The sequence below is a fragment of the Lipophrys pholis genome (genome assembly GCF_963383615.2).
Source record: "Lipophrys pholis genome assembly, chromosome: 4".
Taxonomy (NCBI): Eukaryota; Metazoa; Chordata; class Actinopteri; order Blenniiformes; family Blenniidae; genus Lipophrys; species Lipophrys pholis.
The window spans coordinates 3240699-3250345 of NC_137637.1; positions in this window are offsets into that span (position 1 = coordinate 3240699).

Consider the following 9647-nt stretch of genomic DNA (forward strand, 5'->3'; position numbering starts at 1 on the left):
CTGAACTTATGGATTTGAATTTGATAACTTGTGTTTCCTCCAGGTACACCAGTTTCCTCCCACAGTCCAAAGGCATGCAGGTGAGGTCTATTTGGGACACTAAAGCTGGTGTGAGTGTGTGTGGTTGTCTGGCTCTATGTGTTTGTCCTCTGATAGGCCGGAGACCTGTCCAGGTGCATCCAGTCGTCCAACATAGCAGGCTGGGATCGGCCTGAACCTGAACAGGAGAAGCAGTAAAAGAAGATGGATGGAACTTGAGTGTAAAATGAATCTAAATTTCCAGTTATCATAGTTCACCCGAATTCAAAAAACGCTGCCTCGTGTGGATGATCGGCTAAAAACGGTGCTTTTACCTGAACCTGCATTCTCGTGTGGAACAGAAGTGAAGCTGGCCCCCCACTCCACATGAAACCAGTGAAAATAGTCCCAATTGTTTGTGCTGCGTTAGGGCTGGTTTGGACTGAAAAAATGATGGTTTGTGCTGCTTTTTGTTTTTAAGATAGTAAACAACATTTTAAAGTTCATGCAGCTCCCCCACGATGCCCAAATTGAAACAAAAATGATCTCAATTGTTAGTGCTGCATTTGTGCTGAAAGAATGATCATTTGTGCAGCTTTGGTTTTTATGATAGAACAGTTTCTCTCCCCATGTATCTGGGCCAGACTCAGTGTTCCCTGCTTCAAGACATCCTGGGTTGTTGTTCCTTCCTCGTGTCTCAACTTTATGTTTTTGAACCTCAGTTCGCCTTTCTGACCTCCACCCGGATCTTCCCTTTGAAACCTTCACCTGTTGCTTCACAGAGACTTTGAAATAAAGAGTCTTCTAATCTGATCATTGGTGTGTTTGAGTCTACTTTTGGGTCTCGTCTTATGGGTTTGTGACAAGAACAAGTTTATTATAAGACCATAATGTCACAAAACCCCCCACATTCCCATATGCTTAGGTCAATTCTGACAATAAATTCGTAAGCATGTCATTTATATATGACAAGCTGAAAAAGTATGATGAATTAATGTTATCAAGGGCACACTTTAGTCACAATACTTTTTTGAGTGATTACATTTATATGAAAATTTACAGAGAATCATTTTGTAATTAAGTCATTTCTTCTTTATGGCTTGTGACGTCATGTTTGGTGATGAAAGGGGATAACATACAATATCCTTGTTGTGCTACATATATTATTTGCAGTTATCACACTGATCCAAATACTTTTGGATTAAACCAGCCTGAGCAGCTCTATCTAGACAGTAACATGATTTCTTCGATTAACCAGCCTGAGCAGCTCCATCTAGACAGTAACGTGAAGCAGGAACATGAATTAACAAAGAGGCAACAACAAAAGAGGAACATGATTTTTAAAGTTTGAGCAAATGATGACAGAGAATAAGCAACTTCAGAAGCACCTTTCGTGAGGATTGGAAGTGTGTGTGTGTGTGTGTGTGTGTGTGTGGCTTGTCCACTGGGTGTGACCGGAACTGTTGTGGGGGGACCCGTGGCGACACCCCGGGGTCCGAGGCCATCGGGCCCGGACACCGCCACCCCGGCAGACGGCAGCCCCCCAGGCCCGGGGAGACCCCAGCGAACCACCCCAGAGAGCCACGCCCCCGCCCAAAAAGCACCCGACAGAGAATGCAGAGAGGAATCCCCCCCAGGCAAGAGGGGCCCACAAGAGAAGGATAAAGGGCACAGGGCCCCAGGCCCCGACCCAAGCCGCCAAGCCGAGAAAAGGCCGGAGCAGGGCCCCCGGGCCGAGCGGGCCGAGAGCCCCCCCAACCCTGGCGGCGAGTCCCGCCGCACCCCCGGGAACAGGCCCACCCACCGCCCCCCCCCCAACCCGGCAAGGCAGAGACGGCCCCAGCCGCCGCGCCCCGGACCAGCCCCGCCCCCAGACCCAGGAAAGCGGAGGCCGGCGCAGGCCCCGGTCGGAGGACAGTCAACTCTACACCCCCAGGAGCCTCATATCCCACCCGCCCCATGACCCTCCCCCCCGATCTTGATTGAAAAACCGAACCCCCCACCCACCCCCCACAGACACACAGACGCAGACGCAGACGCAGACGCAGACTCAGACTCAGACTCAGACTCAGACTCAGACTCAGACTCAGACTCAGACTCAGACTCAGACTCAGACTCAGACTCAGACTCAGACGCTCACACACTCACACACTCACACACTCACACACTCGGGAGGGGGGGAGTGATGACTCTCGCCGCCCAGGCCGCCGGCCGGGCCCCCACCCGGACACCGTGGTATCCCAACCTCCACCAATCCAACAGCAAATGGAGAAGGAGCACCGCACCCCAGCGCCCCCACGAGCGCCACGCCCGAGGGAGCGCGCCCCCCGCACTCCATTCCAGCCGCACTCACCCCGGGCCGGGGCGGGACCCCAGCGGGAGGTGCTGGGGGGAGCCACGTCTCCCGCCCTCCCCCTGCCCTATATGTGTGTTGGATGTATGTAAGGGTGTGTCTTTGTGTTTTGAAGAGGTGGGTGCAATGTGTGTGTCTATGGTGCGGTTTAAAATTGGGGGGTAGCGGGGCCCGGGCGTTCTAACGCTGACAAGCGGCAGAACCCCGAAAGCGGCTTACCCCCTCAAGACCCTGCGTGACTAAGTGTGGTTAAAATTGTGGGTGGTGCAAAGTCGGGGGAGGACCCAGACCGCAGTTAAGTAGCCCGGACCCCCCACCTAGGCACCGCCCCACTGTTTCCTATTGTGGAGTAATATAAGGTGAGGTAAGGCAGGGAGGGTTCTGAGGGAGGGGGTCCCCCCGTCGCTAGGACCTTGGCCCAGCTGGACCCCCCGCGCTGCCCCACCCCACCCCCGAGCGGCCGGCCTAGGACCCGGGGAGCCACACCCCCCCCAACAAGGCGCCGTAAGGGGACCCGGGCAGGGAGCCCCCACCCCACCCAACGGCCAGACAGCAGAGTCTGAGACCCGCAGGGCCCAGTGCGAGCCCAGCCAGAGGCCAGTGGCCAGGGCACCCCCCCTCATTCGCGCACATCCACACACACACAGCCCCACCCACCAACCCCAACACACACACACACACACACACACACACACACACACACACACACATCAGGCCCTGGAGGTCACTCTCAGTCAACCGTCCATCCAGAACCCGGAGCCCCCCTGTCCCCCGCTCCCCCCAATCCGGGAATGAGGCAGACCCGGAGCGCGGCAGCAGGGGCCAACCCGCCCCACCGGGGGAGGGGGCCAGAGGGAGGACCCACCCCCAGCGCCGCAGAGGGCACCCCCACTGGAAAGGGGGAGGCCCCGCACACCCAGGGCCCGGACGCTAACGATAAATCTTCACAAATCTTTTGCCAGAACGTTTGGACTGGCGTACACAGCCAAAGTGCGTGTAAATAGGTATCGGGGAGATCACCTGTGCAGTTTGAACATATGTTAGTGGGAGTGAGCCCCATCTTGAACATCCTTTGTCCTGTGTAATGAACTAATGAAGGACCTTGTATTGTATGAGCTGTATATTGGCGTTTTTGCTCATTTTGAATGTATTTGTACAGATTTCGGACCAAAACGTTGGATCTCTGTTGATGTTGAGATCTTCTTCCCATTTGAAGGTGGGAAGGGATATTGAGATATTTTCAGGATTGAGATAATTTCAGAAAGTGGTTTTGGTGCTGAGATCTTCAGGAGGTTTGTCACTGTCTGAGGTCAGTTCAGGTTAATCTGTTCTAGTTTGAATTTAGTTTGTATTATTGACTTAAGCTGAAGATATTCCAGATAGTTGTTTTGACTGATGCCATATGTTTCTATTAGGTCATTAAATGGAATAAAAGAGTTATTGGAGATAAGTTGTTCTCAGTGTCTTATTCCTTTATTTTGCCATCTTGGGAAGTTTATTGGTTTCTTTCTTTGCAGGATGGTGGGATTGTTCCAGATGGGTGTGAGTTTGCAGGGAATGAGAGAAGATCCATTTATTTTAAGAAATTCCCAGCAAGCTGTCAGCGATGTGTTTATATTGATGCTTTTAAAGCAGCTGTGCTTTTTGATGACAGGACTGAAGAAGGGAAGATCTCTGACTTGGAGATCTTCACAGAATGTTTTTTCAATGTCTAGCCAGCCTTCATCTAAGGGTTTCTGATTGATCCATTTTACAACATAAAGTAGTTTATTGGCCAGATAATAATTATAAAAATTTGGGAGTTCTAAGCCACCTTGGTCCTTGGTGTTCTGTAGTGTTTTTAAACTTATACGTGATGGTTTGTTTTTCCATAAGAATTTTGAGACATGAGAATCACATGTTAAACCAAGTTTTTGGTGGTTTTGCTGGTATCATTGAGAAGATGTAGTTAATTTTAGGCAAGACCATCATTTTGATTGTTGCTACTCTCCCCATAAGTGAAATTGGGAGTGTCCTCCATCGAGTGAGGTCCTCAAATGTTTTAATAAGGTGGGTGTAGTTTAAGTGTACCAAGTCTGAGAGTTTGGCTGAGACGTTAATGCCGAGATATTTGATGTTCCCTGGTTTTAGTGGGGTGTTAGGTGTTTCAAGTTTCAAAGTTTATTTGTCAGATATGCTGCATGTTGCCATGCAGCACAGATGAAATTACAGTCCTCCCATCAGTGCAAACTGCAGTGCAAACAACAACAAACAAGAGTAAATAAAGTAAAAAATTTAAATAAAATAACAATAGGAATAGAAATACTATACAATATATACAACAATCTAAGCAATTGTAAATAATAAAGTTATGAAGGTGAGGTAGTGCGTTGACGTGCGAAACTGATTCAAGTTGGCAGGTTCAAGTGAGTGGAGGTGATTGTGAGTGCGTGAGTTCGGGGGGGGGGCAGATAGTCAGTTGGGGGGGGGTAATGTCATGTGATGTGAGGGCGGACTGTGGCAGGAGGCAGAGGGGAGAGGAGGGCAGAGAGGGGAAGGAAGGCAGAGGGGGGGAGGAGGGCAGAGGGGGGAATGGGGGCAGAGGGGGGGAGGAGGGTAGAGGGGGGAATGGGGGGGAGAGCAGGGAGTGAGTTGAGTCTCCTGACTGCTTGGGGGAAAAAACTGTCCTTGAGCCTGCTGGTTCGAGCACTGATTTGTTCCAATTTATAGAATATTCTGAGATTGAGGAGAATCTGTCTATTAACCCTATTGTTTCTGGAAGAGAGGTCTGTGCGTTTTGCAGGAAAATTAGCACATCATCTGCATAGAGACATATTTTATGTGTTACATTTGCTGTTCTTATTCCTTTTATGTTATTGTTCTGTCTGATGGCTGCTGCTAGTGGTTCAATAAAGATTGCAAAGAGAGATGGTGAGAGTGGACACCCCTGTCTGGTGCCTCTCTCAAGATTGAACCTTGAAGAAGTCTGATCATTGGTTTTAACACAGGCACTGGGTGAGGTGGACAGTATTTTTATCCAGGAGAGGTAATTTTCTCTAAATCCAAATTTCCGTAGTGCAGCGAGTAGAAATTTCCAATTTACCCTATCAAAGGCTTTTTCTGCATCTAAGGAGGTGATAATGGCCTTTTGTTTATTGTGGTGGCAGTGGTCTATAAGGTTAATTAATCTACCTGTATTGTTAGTGCAGTGGTCTATAAGATTAATTAATCTACCTGTATTGTTAGTGGAGTGTCGTCCTTTAATGAACCCGGTTTGATCTGGGTGTATGATGTGGGGTGTGATTTTTTCCAGTCTGCTTGCTAATGTTTTACTAATTATTTTAAGATCTACATTGATTAGTGATATCGGCCGATAGCTAGATGGTAGTGTGGGATCTTTATCCGGTTTTAGAAGAAGACTGATAATTGCGCAGTTCATATGTTGGGGGAGAGTTGAAGATTCTTTAATTTCCTCAATTATTCTGAAAGAAATAGGTGAGAGTAAAGACCATAATTCTTTGTAAAATTCAGTGGGGTATCCATCAGGTCCTGGAGCTTTACCATCAGGTCCTGGAGCTTTACCATCAGGCATGTGCTGGAGAGCTTCCTGCAGTTCTTCTACTGAGATGGAAGCTTCTAGGCCTTGGATCTGTTCTTCTTTTAATTTTGGGAGGTCAACTTGCCCAGAAAGTCTATTTCAGATTGTGAAGGGTCAATTTGTGAAGAGTAAAGTTTTTTGTAAAATTCTCTGAAGGTATTGTTTATTTCTTGTGGGTTAAAAGTGATTTGACCATTTTGAGTTTGGACTGAGGGGATTGTACGTTTTTCTTTATTTCGTTTTAACTGATTGGCTAAAAGTTTGCTGGATTTATTACCATGTTCAAAGTTCTCCCAGCGTAGTCTCTGCAGTTGAAATTGTGTTTTATGTTCAATTATTTTGTTCAACTCTATTTTTAATTTTCTTAGTTCCATCAATAGGCGGTCGTCTTTGCAGGTTCGTCTCCATGGTTTTGATTTTATCTTCCAGTTCTTTCTCCTTGATTTTTTCCCTTTTGGTCTTGTATGAGGAATAAGAAATGATTTTACCTCTCATGACAACTTTAGTCGTTTCCCAGAGGACACAGGGAGAAACAGCAGGCAGGTCATTCGTTTCTAAAAAAGATTGTCCATTGTTTTTTAAAGAATGTGAGGAAGTCTGGATCCTTGAGCAGTGATGTGTTAAATCTCCATTGTCTAATAGGAGGGTGATTGTTCTATTAGTAACTGTCATAGTGACAGGTCAAAGGTCACTGATAGTAATGGGGTGAATCTGTGTGTCCAAGGTGTCTTTAATCACTGCTTTACTCACCAGAAAGTAATCTAACCGTGAATAGGATTGGTGCACTGCTGAGTAGAAGGTGTACTCTTTAAGAGTGGGATGAGAGGTGCGCCAAGCGTTGCAAAGACCATAGTCACTCATGTACTGCTGGACTATGTCTGTGGATTCCCAGTGTCGGGTGTTTGCTGCTTTACTCTCTGTCTACTTGTGGATTGAGGGCTGTGTTGAGGTCTCCTCCCACTATCAGTGTTTTGTCAGAGTGTGTTGAGAGGGTGGTGAAGAAATTATGATAGAAGGAGGGGTCATCAACATTTGGGGCATAGATGTTTGCGATACACATCTCTATGTTCTGAAGAGGGATGTGGATAATTATAAATCTTCCTTCTGGGTCTGTGATTGTGTCTTTACAAGAGAATTGTATTTTATTGTTGATTAATGTAGCTCTGCCTCTCTGCTTGGAGTTATAACAAGCTGAGTATGTGTGAAGGAATTGTGGTGAAATTAATTTGTGATGTCCTGTTGTAGGTGTGTGTGTCTCTTGTAACAAGACAATGTCTGCCTGTAGTTTGTTTAAGTGTTCGAAAACTTTTTGTCTTTTTATTTCCGTGCCCATTCCTCTTACATTCCAGGTGACAAACCTGAGCGTGTTCCTCGCTACACTCATCTTCTAGGTGGGTTCTCTAATGCTGTATGTGTGGGTGTGTGTGTGTGTGTGTCCGCGCGCGTGCGTGCGTGTACGGGTGTGTTTGTATGTGTGTGTCCGCATGTGTGTGTGTGTGTGCATGCATGAGTGTGTGCGTGTATATGTGTCCGCATGTGTGCGCGACTATGTGCATGCGTTTCTGTGCGTGTGTGCATGCGTGCATCTTTGTATGTGTCTGTCCGCATGTGTGTGTGCGTGTGTGAGTGTGTGTGGATGCATATATCGTTGCGTGTGTACTTAGGATCCCTAAGTCTGACTGGCTATTCAAACATAGGAGTGTGTGTCTGCCAATATATGAGTGTGTGATATCGTGACAGTTGGATTGTGATGTTGAGGTTTTAATGTGGTGAAAACAGTGGAAATGTATTGTTATCAAAACAAGGGAGGGGGTGTGGAAATAGAAAAGAAAAGTGAGAAACCAAAAACAGAAAAAGAACCAATTCAAACCCATAGGTGACATTTAGCAGTGACGTAACGAGTGCTTTTTTTTTTTTTTTTTTTAATAATATCCCAGTGCTTTTTTTTTTTTAATTTATTTATTTATTTGTTTTTTGATAATATCCCAGTGTTTGTTTTTTTTTTTTTATATATCCCAGTGCTGACAGTGCAAGTCCATAATAATTATTACTACAGCAATATAGCAAACATCATGTACATTAACGATGTAATATTAATTAGCTTCGCTTTAATATACGTTGTTCATGATGTTTACTAATGTTGCTGTTAAATACTTACCTGGACCTGAGTAAACCTGTGATGTGTGTGTTAGAGTGGTTATACTCAGCTTGTGAGGACCATCAGTGGAGCCAGGGGGTGACGGTGGGGTCCCGGAACAGCTGGCCGTTGACATAGAGCCTGTCCACGGTGATGACGGCTCGGGATCCCTCAGCGATTAACTTCCTTCTTACCGGAAAAAGCAGGCGGCATCGGTCCAGGATCTCCTTCGGGAACTGGTCGTTGACGCTGTAGTCCGTCCCTCGTAGTTCCCTGCCGCGACTCTTCACCTGCTCTTTCTGTTTAAAATGTTCAAACTTGGCTACGATGGGCCGCGGGCGCTGGTTGTCCTGTCGTCTTGCTCCCAGGCGGTGGACGCGGGCGAAGGTGATCTTGCTCACGGTGTCGGCTGGCAGCTTCAGGCTCGCCTGCATGAAGTCCCGCAGCGACGTCTCGGTGTCCTCCTCCGCCCGCTCAGGCAGTCCCGCGAAGACGAGGTTGTCCCGCATGCTCCGACTCTGGAGATCGAGGATGGACTCCTTCATCTTCTTGTTGTCCTGCGTCAGCCCGGTCAGTCCTTTATTAAGTGACTTCACCTCGTCCCGAAGTCCCTGGTTCTCAGTGGTCAGTTCCACCACCTGCCGCTGGCTGAACTCCAGCGAGTCCCGGAGAGCCTGAAACTCGCAGTGTAGTATTTAGTTTAAAAGTAAACAAAATGTTGCATTCAGAGCGGCTGGGAGAGGAAGAGGAGGAGCTTTAATCTTTTTTCACTCTGATCTTTTCCAGTTCTTTTATGACCAGTTATGACATCACAAAGCAGAATTAGCAGATAAAACCCACTTGGGTCTTTCCTTTTGGTTCAAATCAACTTTGTTCAGCTGTGACATACACGTATCCATTTTCTTTCAGAAGCGCAAACCTCTAGTTTAACTTTGACTTCAGTTTGATTGACAGTTCACCTGCCGGCTGTTGTGAGGCACTGAGAGCTTTTCACCGAGAGACTTGATCCACATTGAGATTCTTGGCAAGGGATTACTTCCAGACCACAATATTTATTTACATCAGTCCTGTGAGTTGAAAGAAAAAAAGTACATTTGGTGAACTTACAGGACTCATTAAAGGCAATTTTTTTGTGGATAAAAAAGATCATTATCGGTGTGTAATTACTTTGAGTGTGTTGCCGATTTTCTGTGAAAAATTGACAATATATTATTAAAAATATTTGCTGCAGATTCTAGTGACAACACTTGAACAGAAGAATGAAAAGCCTGACATTACCACCACAGCTTCCAGAAATGAAAACTGAAGAAGGAGAAATCCTTCATGAAGTGATCCAGATTTTGCATGTAAGTTGGTGTTAAATATATTTTAAGAGTTATAAGTATTTCCAGTAGAACCGCGTAACTTTGAATGTGAAAGAAATGAGAGGAAGATTGAAGACCACAATAACATTTACTAAGGCACTGTAACAATAAAATTGAGCAGGTCTAATGATTGCCTTTGCTTGTGTTTTACAGTATATTAGTGGTGCTCCCACAATAAACCGCCAGACACTAGCAATA